This window comes from Chiloscyllium punctatum, chromosome 48, assembly GCF_047496795.1.
Source record: "Chiloscyllium punctatum isolate Juve2018m chromosome 48, sChiPun1.3, whole genome shotgun sequence".
Classification (NCBI taxonomy): Eukaryota; Metazoa; Chordata; class Chondrichthyes; order Orectolobiformes; family Hemiscylliidae; genus Chiloscyllium; species Chiloscyllium punctatum.
This window is the reverse complement of record NC_092786.1, coordinates 32,257,139-32,270,258: the sequence shown is the minus strand read 5'-3', so window position 1 is coordinate 32,270,258 and position 13,120 is coordinate 32,257,139.

The following is a 13,120-nucleotide window of genomic DNA, read 5'->3' as shown; positions in this document are numbered from 1 at the left end:
TAGGGACCTTGACTGACAAAAGTGAACCTTGAGTCCCAATATTTTAACAGTTGTCCAGTTTCTTCAGGAGCGGTGAAGCTTGCAGATAACCTTGACTTCTTGGTGAGCAGCAATTTTTCCAAGTTGCTTTTTCATCAGATGCTGACATTTGAGAGACTGACAGAGAGTGTGTCTTCCAGTTTTGCTTTCTGATTCATTATTCCTTGTCTTTCCCTGCTGTCCAAGAAAGAAAATCCGCTGATCAAGATCCCTTTGCATATTCCTGAGTTTGATTATAGTTTTTCCAAGCTGAAAGCTCCAGATAACCTTCCATTCAACGTGTAGCTTCCAGAAGTTGTGAGTCAACTGGGAGATATAGAACTGAGTTTCAGTGCCCTTTCATAACAGTGCTAACTTTGGTTCAGGTTAATCATTGCTAACTGATAATTTCTGCTCTAATGAGCTTAGCTCAATTGGATCAGATAGCCATTGTTGTTCAGCATTTATCCTTTTACTGTCCATAAAGATCTCAGAAATCAGATATGTTGTTGGACCTAATATTTTCCAAGTTATCTTGCTGTTGTTTTATCAGGCTGGTACCACTTTCATCAGCCAGACTGGCATTTTAAAGGCTATTCTCCAATTTCCAAGCACCCCTAGTACCACAATTCTGTTTTACATGGGATTATGTTGAGAGAACTATAGGAACAATTTATAAAAGAGCTAAAACCACAAACCACTAAAACCAGGGCCAGCAGTGCAAAGCATCTGTTGCAGCTCGTCCTACCTCAATGGCAAAAGTCCAATCCTATTCAGACTCAACATTTAACTCTCAAATTACCTAAAATTGTAATTGCAATTAAACACTTCTGTGCATGTGAAAAATCTCCACATGATAGTGGGTCTGTTTTAAATTATGCCTATAGATTGTTCATCAATTTAAATTCCAACTGGAACACCTAGCTGATGTATCTTTGCAATGATATTGGATATACAAGTTAAGGTCTCAGCCAAATGGCAATGTTGTGATAAAGTTCAGTAATTATATTACCGCAATATCACACAGTGTTGTCAGCAAACTCTCTTTGCCTCTGGTAGCTATTATAAGAGGAATGGAGATGTCTGCCAGCAGGTTTATGTCAGAAGCAGCCAGTCTTGGAGGTGCTTCAAGAAGTGAAAACAATGGCAAAGATGTTCTTTGGAATTGTTGGAATTCCACTGCCCTTCCGCCAACATCATGGTGGTAAAGATGGGTGAGATCCAAGTAATCGCACACTGTGAGGATGCCTTCTTCTCATGCTCCTTCACTCCACTCTAATAATACAGCCTCCTTTGCTTCACTTGTAAAATTTTGTCTTTCATGATTGAACAGCTTATGTGTTTAGAATACCAAGTTAAGTGATGCTGGAGATTTCCTTTGAAGTGTAAGCCTCATGGGAAAGCCATTATTAATAGAGAAATTTCATGGTATGAAATGCTAACTTGTCAGCATCAAGATATTGTGGTCTCAGTCTCTACAGGCAAGTAGACCTTATGACAAGATATGACTTTGTGTGACTGCATTGCGTTCTTGCTAATGTCAGTGATTTTACCACTTCGGTACCAATACATTTGAAATTTCACTTAACTTACAAACATTTTACACTTTATATCTCATTGCATTGGCTTTTGGGAAAATAGGCAAACTTTATTTTTGGTTTGATATTAAAAATGCAATTCAACATTATTTAAGCAATATGTTAGACAACCGAACAATTCCTTTTAACTCACAATGTAAATGTTAGACAATATATTCTGCACCAGCATTCCTCTCATTTTATTCCACTGTGCATATCAAATTCCTCCTTTCAAGGTGAGACATAAAGGCACCTTCTTCAACTGGATTAACAGCTCTGTTAAAAAACAGGCAGAAAAGAAATGAATAGAGTTGCTTTGTGTGATGCCATTAGTTTTTCCTCTCTCACTTACAGATCAGAATTTTGCATTTTGAAGAATCTTGTCTATCAGTGTGGCTTGTGTTGGAGAATATCTGATAAATATCACGAAACTGATTTTTGTTTTCACGTAACTTTTTCAGTTTTAAGGTTAAGAATAAACATCTGTAATAATAGTCATAAAACATTTTGCTCAATTTAGTCAATGTGGCACACAGGAAAGGATTTCCTCAAGGAATCCTTAAAAAAGTTACATTAGGCCCTTCTGTTTGTTTTTCCAGAGGTTAACTCTCCAGAAAATATGATCTTGTGCAGGTGTTTTGACCGGTGCTTGGAGCAAAGGTCTCCAGTTTATTCAGATTCCGAATGGGACACTGTCAAACTGTTACATTCTCAAATAAGGAGGGAGAAATTGCGCCCCCCCCCCCCCCCACCCCCCCCTTCTTCCTTCAACCACCTCCCTTCTCTAGGTTGGTAGCAACCAAGTTAATTTAACACAAGGGATATTCCACATGTAGCTAAGGCAACAACGTAATCAAGCTTTCTTAAGCAAAGAGCGAGTGAGCTTATTTGTTACAAAAATGTGAGGAAGAGTAATAAAACACAACAGAGAGATTGGAAATGGAATATGAGGAAACACAAAAAAGAAACACTAATCAGTCATTGGCTTGTGAATGAGCAATGGATCGGTATAGCATTGTAGCCTTTAACTTGATTGGTTCTGGTACATTGGCCTCAGCAACTGAGTAATTGATCTGGAGATTCTTGGTCAGCCAATGGAGATCCTCCAGATTGCTTTCCATTGATGGCTTTCCATACTTCAACTTGTTACTAGCAATCAACCAAACAAAAGAGAAAGAGAGAGATGTTTAACTGTAAGCATAGGGCTACCTAGGAACTGTTTCTCAACTGTGACCTTGTTATCTTACACAAACATTATAGAACACAGAAAGACCAGCTCACTAAGACCTGGTTGGTTTCCTCAACCCTTTCACTTGTCTTTTGAACAGTATTGCTTTCCGTTACCTCACATTATGCTCACAAGAGATGGTTTCTGTTGAGATGGTGACCAGCCTCCACTATCTCTGCAAGCACAAGAGATAACAGTGTAGCTTTTGCATTGTATCTCGTCCACTGAAGTGAATCTGTCTGAAGTTCCTTGACACTCTCCAAGGGCAACATTCAATGCTCTCTCTTGGGACTGAGTATAATGCACATCAGAATTTTCAAGTCTGCCACAGCACGACATGCTCATCATTTTAATCCCCAGTCATCTTTGATTTGCATGTCTTTATTTTATTATTTCTAAGAAAAGAGACAGTCTAACTTAAAAGTTCAATATTCCTATGAGTCGTTTGATGCTAGTGTACATTGTCATGACAACTAACAATTCTTGCTCCTTCAAACAATGAGACTTGCCACAGGCAGTTAGCTTTTACGGACGATGGCTTTGATGGTGTTGGCTGTTTCCTAGAGTCAAATTTTTATGATGCAGTTCTCCTGGCAGGTCATAACCGTTATCAATGGGAAATGTAGGCCTTTGCTTGTGATGGCTGGCGATCTTATGTCAGGAGCGCTGTGTTTTACACCGTCTGTGAAAGAACCTGCCAGCCATGGATAGGCCTGATTAGCTCGCAGCGAGCCTGCAACCAATGAGTCTAATCTTCCTAAAATATTCTTCTGCAAAATAATGCCAGCGAGAGAGAGGATTTAGTCAGTGATGAATGAACAGTGTTAGTACTGGTGCTTGACTTTTCCCATAGATTTTCTATGGCATTATTGCACTACACTACCCTACATAGATTTCAATTTTCCAGATCTTTGCCCTCTCACTTATTCGATAGACAATGCATTGCAATATATGTTGCTCCAAATATGTTGCCTCCAATTCCATGTACTCACATGCTTTTAACTGTCCCTTCTTTTTGACCATCTTCTGGACGCTGTAATGAGTGCAAAACTATACAAGACAGTCCTGTTTTAAAATGTCTCCTTTGATGCATGGTGAAATAGAATGCACTTAATTGGGGCATGGTGGCCATAGCAAAGTCTTGCACAGAGAATGGCCCATGTGATCTGGTTGTCATGGAAAAGAAGCACAAACCAATCTCTGTTGTGAATCAAGTTTTCTTACCTTGACATAGAAAATGTGCAGCAGTTTCTTGGATGCAGTGCGAGACACTGAGAGTGAGCGAGAGAGAGAGAGAGAGAGACTGAGCGAGAGAGAGAGAGAGAGAGGAAAAAGAGTCACAATATAACTACTTTGAAGAGCTGTAAACAAAAACTCTACTGATATGAACAGTTAAGCCAGATGCAGATGAGAGATAGCTATTTGTCTAAACAAAACTTTAAAGAGTTTGCTGACATTGGGCTCGCTGGTGAAAGTTTGTTAACTTCAACACAGGGTACATTAGGGTCTATCTTATTCGAAGGCACATTTAACACATATTCTACTATTAGGTCCTAAGTGAAATTGTCCTCCTGTGCAAAGGTTGAGAATTCACCTTTTGTTCGGATAAACCTGGAGCTGAGTTCAACCTCAGTGGTCAGTGAGAGAGATGGAGTCAGTGAAAAAGTGAATGCAGTTTGTTGCAGGGAATAAGGCTTCAGTCTTATCAATAAAATTAATTGGAGGAAGTTTCTGTTCATCTCATTCTGGATGTGGGACCGGCAGGATGACAGTTTAGAAATGGTGTAAGGTTTGAGAGGTGACGGGACGTGGTGGTAGTGTATGTGAAGGAATGGAAAAGTTGTTGGAATGCTAATTGGGAGATGAGAAGAAATCAAAGCTAGCCAAGGACTGATCCTTGGGGTCACAGGTGTGAGTGAAAAAGAAATCATTGATTGTAATTCTCATGCTTTGATTCGATAAATAAGAATGGCTCCAGATGTGTGCAGTTTCACCCAACTGGCTGATGGTGGAAAGGCATTGGAAGAAGATGTATAAGTAGATATAAAATTATAATGGGTATATGACAAAAAGCAGCTCTGACCAGTCCATGTTGACCTTTATGCTCCTCTTGAGCCCTCTCTCATCTTTCAAAACCTTTATTCCCTTTTTCCTCATGTGCTTGTCAATGCCTCCCTTTAACTGTATCTATATGATGTACTTGAACCTTTTCTGTGGTTGTGAATTCCACATTCTCACCATTCTCTGGATAACGACATTTCTTAGAAATTCCCAATGGGATTCAAACATGGAAGTAACAAATGTGAACAAATATCCAGCATCTTTAATTCAGTTGACAAAGCACATTGTTTTCAGGAAATTTCATACTCATTTCCCCAAGCTTACTAACTTGTGGATTAGAAAACTTTTGTAAATATACCAGAATCACTGTGCAATATACACTGAAAAATGAATCATTGGAAAGTATCAGTTCTCATATTGGGTTGAATAAGAGGGACATGCATCTGAAGGTTGCTGAAGTACTTAAGAAGCAAATAGTCTTTCAAAAAGTCAGCAATCGCCTATCAAGCAGTGAAAGCACTTTCTAGGGCCCTTCTGGTGCAGTGGTAGTATCCCTTCCTCTGGACTAAGAGGCCTGGATTCAGGTCCCACCTGGCCCAGTGGTATGTAATAATATCTCTAAACAGGCTAAATAGAAAATATCTGAAAACACTTTCTGGAAGGAGAGAGCATATAATTCATTGCATGCATCCAACCCAATTCCCTCTGTCCTAGGAAAACATCCGCTCGCTGTTCCACCGTTGTTCCCTATTAACCCATCTTCAGACTCACAATGAGCAATCCCACAGGAGCTAAAAATAGAACAAATATATTGAACTTTTCTGATGAAAGGCTATTCATTTCTTCCTTACTGTCGAATTATTGCAGTAAAGGTGAAGTTGCCATAGTCTTACCAGACCACAGGGCTCTTCTCTCATTAGAGACAAAAGACTAGTAGTGATTTAATCTGAAGGTCACCACACTTCAGACGAGGGGAGAGGTTGAGAAAGAGAGTCCTTCACTGTAACCTCAGCTGGTGTGAGAATTGAATCCATGTTGTTTACGTCAATCCGCATTACAAATCAGCCATCCAGCCAACTGAGCTGACTGACCGCCAATGCAGGATATTGAAGCATTTACCCCTCCCTAAACACAGTTAGGTGATTGCTCAGTGTCATCCAAGCTGTTCAGTATTGTCTGAATGTGAAACCCCATATGTCTCATTTACACATCACTCCCAGCTGAAAATGCACTGTAAATCACTTGCACAGAAAACTCTGTTGACTAGCTCTCATAATGGACATCTGTTTTTGACAGTTCTCTCTGATTTGCCTGAGCAATACGCTCTGCTAGTGCAGGAGCGTGCATTCCATATTCAGCATCTGGTACCGACATGTAAATTTACACATGAATCAGTTGTCAGAAACACAGACACTGCAGTGACAGCTTTGAAATGTGGAGTGAATTTAGTTGGCCTTTGTTCAAACAAAATGCTTCAGTATCCTGGAAAGACACATCCGTTATACAGTAAGAGGTATAGCTATCTGTATACTTCCTGGCAGTATCCACCTGATCACTAATATAGCATGTCAATCTGCACAATATCAACAAGGGTTTCCCTTCATAACCTCAAACTTTGGAAAAATTTCAGTCAGCTTCTCCCCACATATATTGTCCTTATTTTCCAAGTTTTCTTATATAATTTCAACAGCAATATTCCACTGATTTTTAGAAAGGGAACAGAACACCTTTGAAAAGTAGATAGTTCAAGCACAGAGATTTTTTGATTCACTGGCTGTTAATCAGGAACGCGTCTCTCCATGGAGTAGGGCTTCACTTTTCTAGTCTTCACAATCTGCTGTTTTAGCAACATTCAGATTCTGTGGTTGACAATCATTAACTAATCAGTTTGGCAGATTCAGTCAGATTCTCCATTAACATCTTCTGTTGAAATGTTCATGGTTAGAAGCCAAAGGTTATTATTCTGTATGTTTCATACACTTGTCATTCACATCTCGCTGCTGGTTCCTCTGTGCATGTAATGCTTACTTTTCATCTTGAAGAGAATGCATTCTACAAAATTAGCAATATTGTCTGCTACAGAACTCAGTGCCAGGTTGTGTATACTTTGCACTGGTTACACCAAGTTTAAGCCAAATGTTCCAATGTAGAATCAACTTGAAGGTAGTGAGGACTGCAGATGCTGGGGATCAGAGTCGCGAGTGTGGCGCTGGATAAGCACAGCAGGTCAGGCAGCATCCGAGGAACAGGAGAATCTTTCTATGGTGGAATTGGTCATCCTCGGAATAGATGTAGTGGAGGTGGAGGAATTGGGAATAAGGGATGGTGTTTTTACAGGAGGCAGGGTGGAAGGAGGTGTAGTCCAGGTAGCTGTGGGCACCTGTGGGTTTGCAGTAGATGTCCGTGGTTAGTCAATCGTTGGAGATGGAGAGGGCTAGGAAGGGGAAGGAAGTGTCCGAGATGGTCCTGGTGAATTTGAGGCCCGGGTGGAAGGTGGTCATGAAGTTGATGAACTGTTCAACCTCCTCATAGGAGCAAGAGGTAGTGCTGATACGGTCATCGATATAGCGGAGGAAAAGGTGGGGGATTGTGCTGTTGTAGATGCGGAAGATGGACTGCTCCACATACCCAACAAAGAGGCAGGCATAGATGGGGCCCATGTGGGTGCTTATGGCTACCCCTTTGGTTTGGAGGAAGTGGGAGGATTGGAAGGGGAAGTTGTTAAGGATGAGGACAAATTCAGGCAGGCGGATGAGGGTCTCGATGGAAGGGAACCGGTTGAGACAGCCTGACAGGAAGAAATGGAGGGCTTGGAGGCCTTTGTCATGGCAGATGGATGTGTACAGGGACTGGGTGTCCATGGTGAAGATAAGGCATAGGGGGCTGGGGAAATGAAAGTCTTGGTAGAGGTGAAGGGTGAGGGTGGTGTCCTGAACATAGGTATGGAGTTCCAAGACTAAGGGGGGACAGGACCATATCAAGGTAGAAAGAGATGAGTTTGGTGGGACAGGAGCAGGCTGAAACAATGCAGAATCAAACCATTTACTGCAATAGAGGCCATTCATCAATGCATCACCAAATATTACCATTTTATGAGCTAAATAAACTTTTAATTTCCTCCCATAATTTACTTAGTATGAATCTGAAATATGTAAAAAAAACTCATTAATATTTAATTTCAAAACATTTTAAGTATGTAACACATTCTCAGATAGCTGGTAATTGGAATCGAGGAAATATTTCATGTGAGATAAATAATACATACAAATCAAGTATTATTTCCCAGTAAGGAATAAGCAACCTTTCTTTAGGTTCTGACTATAAATTAAGATGAGTAAATCAATCCTAAAGTGTAAAAGATATGAACCACTTGCTGAGCAGTCAATGAGAAGTCAAGTGATGATATTTACAAAGGAACCTCGATTAACCGAATGACACAAGCAAGGAGTATTTTATTTGCATAATCAAATGTTTGGATAATCAAATGCCTGATAATACAGTTTGGCCCAGCATCAGGACCTTGCGATCTTATCTGGATAATCCAAAATTCGGATAATTGAATCTCAGATAATCAAGGTTCCTCTGTATAGACAAAACTTACATAAAGAGAAACTATTAAGACAATATAGGACAATATATAGAAGAAAATGATGAGAAGAAATTAGAGCTTTTCTGTAATCATAGTTGTTGCAAGGAGGTAGATAATATACGTTGGACTGGCAAGTGAAGACTTTGGAAAACGTCTGGTCTGAGTGATGAAATGGTAGCTACACCAGATAAGCACACTGTTTTGTTATCGAAGCAAGTAGCTCAGGAAATATAGTCAGGAAATTTCCTGATTCGATCTTCCACTATTTAAAAATGTCCCATTAGACCACAACTTGACTCTAATTGGAGGAGGGGGGGAATGGAGGGTGCATGGTGGAAGGGAAATGGAGTCGTGCTGAGGAACAGATTCTTGGCAACTTGATTGGAAGGCTCACGTCAGTTTTCCGCGAAGGTGTCATAGTTGCTTTCAACAGAATATTGGGAACAGGAATACAAGCAGCCCATTCAGTCAACAAAATCATGGTTGATTGATTACTTCAATCCCTGTTACTCACCCCATCCCTATAATTCTGTTCATCACTGGTCATCAAAAATCTATTGATTTCTACCATAAACATATTCAAAGACTGAGCTTCCTCAAGTTTCTATGGTAGAGAATACCAAAAGTTCACAATCCTCTGTGTGAAAAAAAACTTTGTTTTCATCTCAGACATAAGTGGCTTCCCACTTAGTTTTAAATTGTGCTCTTGATTCTGCACCCAAGGGAAACATCTTATCAGCATCTACCCTGTCTGTCCCTTACTGTATTTTGTAAGGTTACATGAGATCACCTCTCATTCTTCATAACTCCAGAGAATTCAAGCCCAGTTTCCTCAATCTCCCTCCATAGAATTGTCCCATCATCTCAGAAACAAGCCTGGTTGAACGTTTTTTGCACTCTCATTGTGGCAATAATATCTTTATTGAGATAAGGTGACCAACATTGTACACCGTATTCCAATTGAAGCAAATGCAAGTAAATCGAGCTCTGAACTGTGCCTTGTACTTGCCTCTGAGTTGGAAAAACAAGTGTCGAGAAAGTACTTGGAGAGACTAAATTCTAATTTTATTTTCAACAACAACAAACACAGAAAATGCTGGAAAAGCTCATCAAGTCTGGCAGCATCTGTGAAGAGAAATCAATGTTAACGTTTTGGGTCAAGGGACCCTTCCTCAGAACTCAGAAGCAAAACTTCACTACTGTTGTATTCAAATCTTCTTGCAATAAAGGCTAACATTCCATTAGCCTTCCTAATAAGTTACTTACTTCCATGTTAGCCTTCAGTAACTTATCATAGACAAGCAGGAGGCTGGAAGAACACAGCAAGCCAGGCAGCATCATGAGATGAAGACGTTAACCCCTCAGGAAGGGTCGACTTCTCAATCTCCTGATGTTGCCTGGTTTGCTGCATTCTTCCAGCCTCCTGTTTATCTGCCTTGGATTCCAGCATCTGCATTTTTTTTTGTTTCTAGCTTCAGTAATTTATCAACAAGGATACCTAGGTCCTTTACGTTTATACTTTCCACATCTTATCATTTATGGGTGGCACGGTGGCACAGTGGTTAGTACTGCTGCCTCACAGCGCCAGAGACCCAGGTTCAATTCCCACCTTAGGCGACTGACTGTGTGGAGTTTGCACGTTCTCCCCGTGTCTGCGTGGGTTTCCTCCGGGTGCTCCGGTTTCCTCCCACAGTCCAAAGATGTGCAGGTCAGGTAAATTGGCCATGCTAAATTGCCCGTAGTGTTAGGTAAGGGGTAAATGTAGGGGTATGGGTGGGTTGCGCTTCGGTGGGTCGGTGTGGACTTGTTGGGCCGAAGGGCCTGTTTCCACACTGTAATCTAATCTAAAAAATACTCGGCACATCTGTTTCTCCTGTCATATTGGATTTACTATGTTCTTCACCATTCACCATAAGCTTGTTCAAATTTTCTTCATGCCATGTGGAGTGGCACAATAGCTCAACGGTTAGCATTGTTGCCTCACAGTGCCAGGAACCTGGGTTCAATTCAGTCTTGGGCAACTGTGTGGAGTTTGCACATTCTCCCCACATCTGTGTGGGTTTCCTCCCACAGTCCAAAGATGTGCAGGTTAGGTGGATTGGCCATGCTAACTTGCCCATTGTGTCCAGGAATGTGCAGGCTAGGTTGATTAGCCACAGGAGTTACAGGGACAGAGTAGGGGGTCGGTTCAGAACAGCTGAATGGCCTGCTTCCACACTATATAGATTCTATGATTGTGAAGATAAATGGGAATAGAATATGGCTGATGAAGAGGAAAAACACTGGGGCAGATATAATGTCAAAATCAATAAGAAGTGTTATGGAGTACTCTTTGAGATCATTTTGGTCAATAGTTAGCTGTATTTGCAACAATTTATTGACACTTAGAAATACCTATTGAATTGGGTGACCATTACTGATGTTCTACCTGCAGTAAAAATATCAATGAAGTTCACTGAGTGTACATGACATCCCAATAAAGCAGGTTGTGCTGCGGTTTTTGATATTTTAAAGGTTTATGTCCCTAGCCATTGGAACTGGTGCATTCTGATCAGAAATTCAAATGTAGAACTGACAGAGAAACATGTCCATTACCTGCAGAACTCCATCAATTTCAATGCTGTCCTGGTTAATTTTCTATCTTCTCCTGTTGAAAGATGAATCTTCACCCGAGCTCATTATGGTATAGGAGCCTTCTTGTTGATTTGTTACCACCATCTTCATTCCTGATGACAGTCTGTAAGGGCCTGATTGATCTCATGTGGTATATGAGAAAAACTACGTAATTTAACAGGATTGGCTCTTAAACAAGATACAATATAGCAATTAGATGCAAGTTGCATTGATATAGTAGACATGGTCACTGAGTCTATGAGGGAGCATTGAAGCCTGGTCTTTGAGGATCAATACTATTCCCTTGCCTGAGTCCATGAGGCATTTTCATATAAGGCATCACTTATTGCAATCTTTGGCATTAATCTTTTATGTTCCTTACACCCTCATTCAACATTTCATTCCTCTACGATCATGAATTCATTCAAAACTCAGTTACATACAACTTAATTCTCACTAAGTGCATTCGTCATCGCAGCTGTTACAACTGATCTACACAGGCAATAATTCAATTTTAAAATAATCAACACCCGATCCAATAGGTGTTTCTGGATGTCAATAAATCATTGCAAAGATAGCTAACCATAGACCAAAATGATCTAAAATTTACAAATTGCTGCATAGCCTTGCTCCTCCCAACTCTTCCATATCTCCAACATCTCCATACTCTTCCAATTCTGACTACATGGAATCTGCCTCCAGCTGAGTTTCCCTTGATGCAGCAATGCTTACGTCATCTCCCATAACATACTGATGTTGTCGGTCAGGGGGTGGAGGTCTCTGCCTCCCCATTCCAAGGAGTCAGCACAGAGGTGGTCAGGGAGATGTGCAGCCACTGTAAGGGTCTTAGCTCTCCTCATGCAGGGATGTCCAGGCAGGCCACTTAAAGGGATGGACCACGGTCAGTCCCTGGGATTAACCGCAGAAGTTATGGAGAAAGGGAACTGGATAAGGGGCAGGTGGAGAGGGGGTGTTGGTGTTGGGGGGTGCACTGCTGTAGGAAGGAGACTTGAAATTTATTCTCTAGGACTGGGTGCTGCAAGCTAGGAATAAGGGAGGGGGGATGATGACAACCTGTAAAAGGAGGCAACAGTGTGTGCAAAGGGGATGTGGTGAAACATAGATGGCAAGTGGATCAAGAAGGATGGGCACTTACCCATGATCAGGAACACCCTAGTGTCAGGGGCAGGGACTGGTGGCACAGTCTGGCATGATCACCTCATATTGCCAGGGCCTGAAGTCGAAAGGTGGGAAGGTGCCGGCTGATATAGATTATTTGGGTGGGTACCTGGGAAGTGTAAATCCTGAGGGTTTCAGGTTAAGGTTAGGGTTACTAGGAAGGAGATTTGAATGCGAGGGAACTCACTAATCTATAGACATGGAGGCTGTGAGCTACCGACTACAGATTATTCACTGTCATTGGAGTGGGGCAGGGTAAGTATTGACTAGTAAGGAGGGAGCTGCAGGATCTAACATTGTTAGTTTTTTTAATGGGAAAGAGTATTATGCACAGATCTATGCACTGTGGAAGACAGGGACCTGCATGGTCTCTAATTCCTGATTATCCTAATGCATTGCCCAAGAATTTGTTTTGCACCTCCCTGTCATAGTTATCACTGACTGACTCATTCACACAAATATCATTGGACATCAAGGGCAGAAAAGAAGAGAAATGGTGTAGGATGTGAGTGAATGGTGTCAGCAGCACCCGTTGCCCTCTACGCCTTGTTTCTCTTGCTTGCAGATGATAGTTTAAATTCTTAGCACAGATCACCACCCATGGTCCATTGTGTACAGACAGGAAATGCTGGAACAATGGCATTTAGGGCTACCCTGAGACTCAGACAGCTGAGATGTAGTGTGAAAGCAGGGCCATTTGTAACAACGTAGAAAAGAATATTCAGCACTGAACAGGTACCTGGTCTCTGGCAAACCTCTGAGTACCAGCGGCTTAAGGCATTTCTTCATTGGCTAGCTGCAGACCTGTCACAGTGTGGTGCTCACCACAGACCCCAGTCCCTGGGTGTTAGTTTC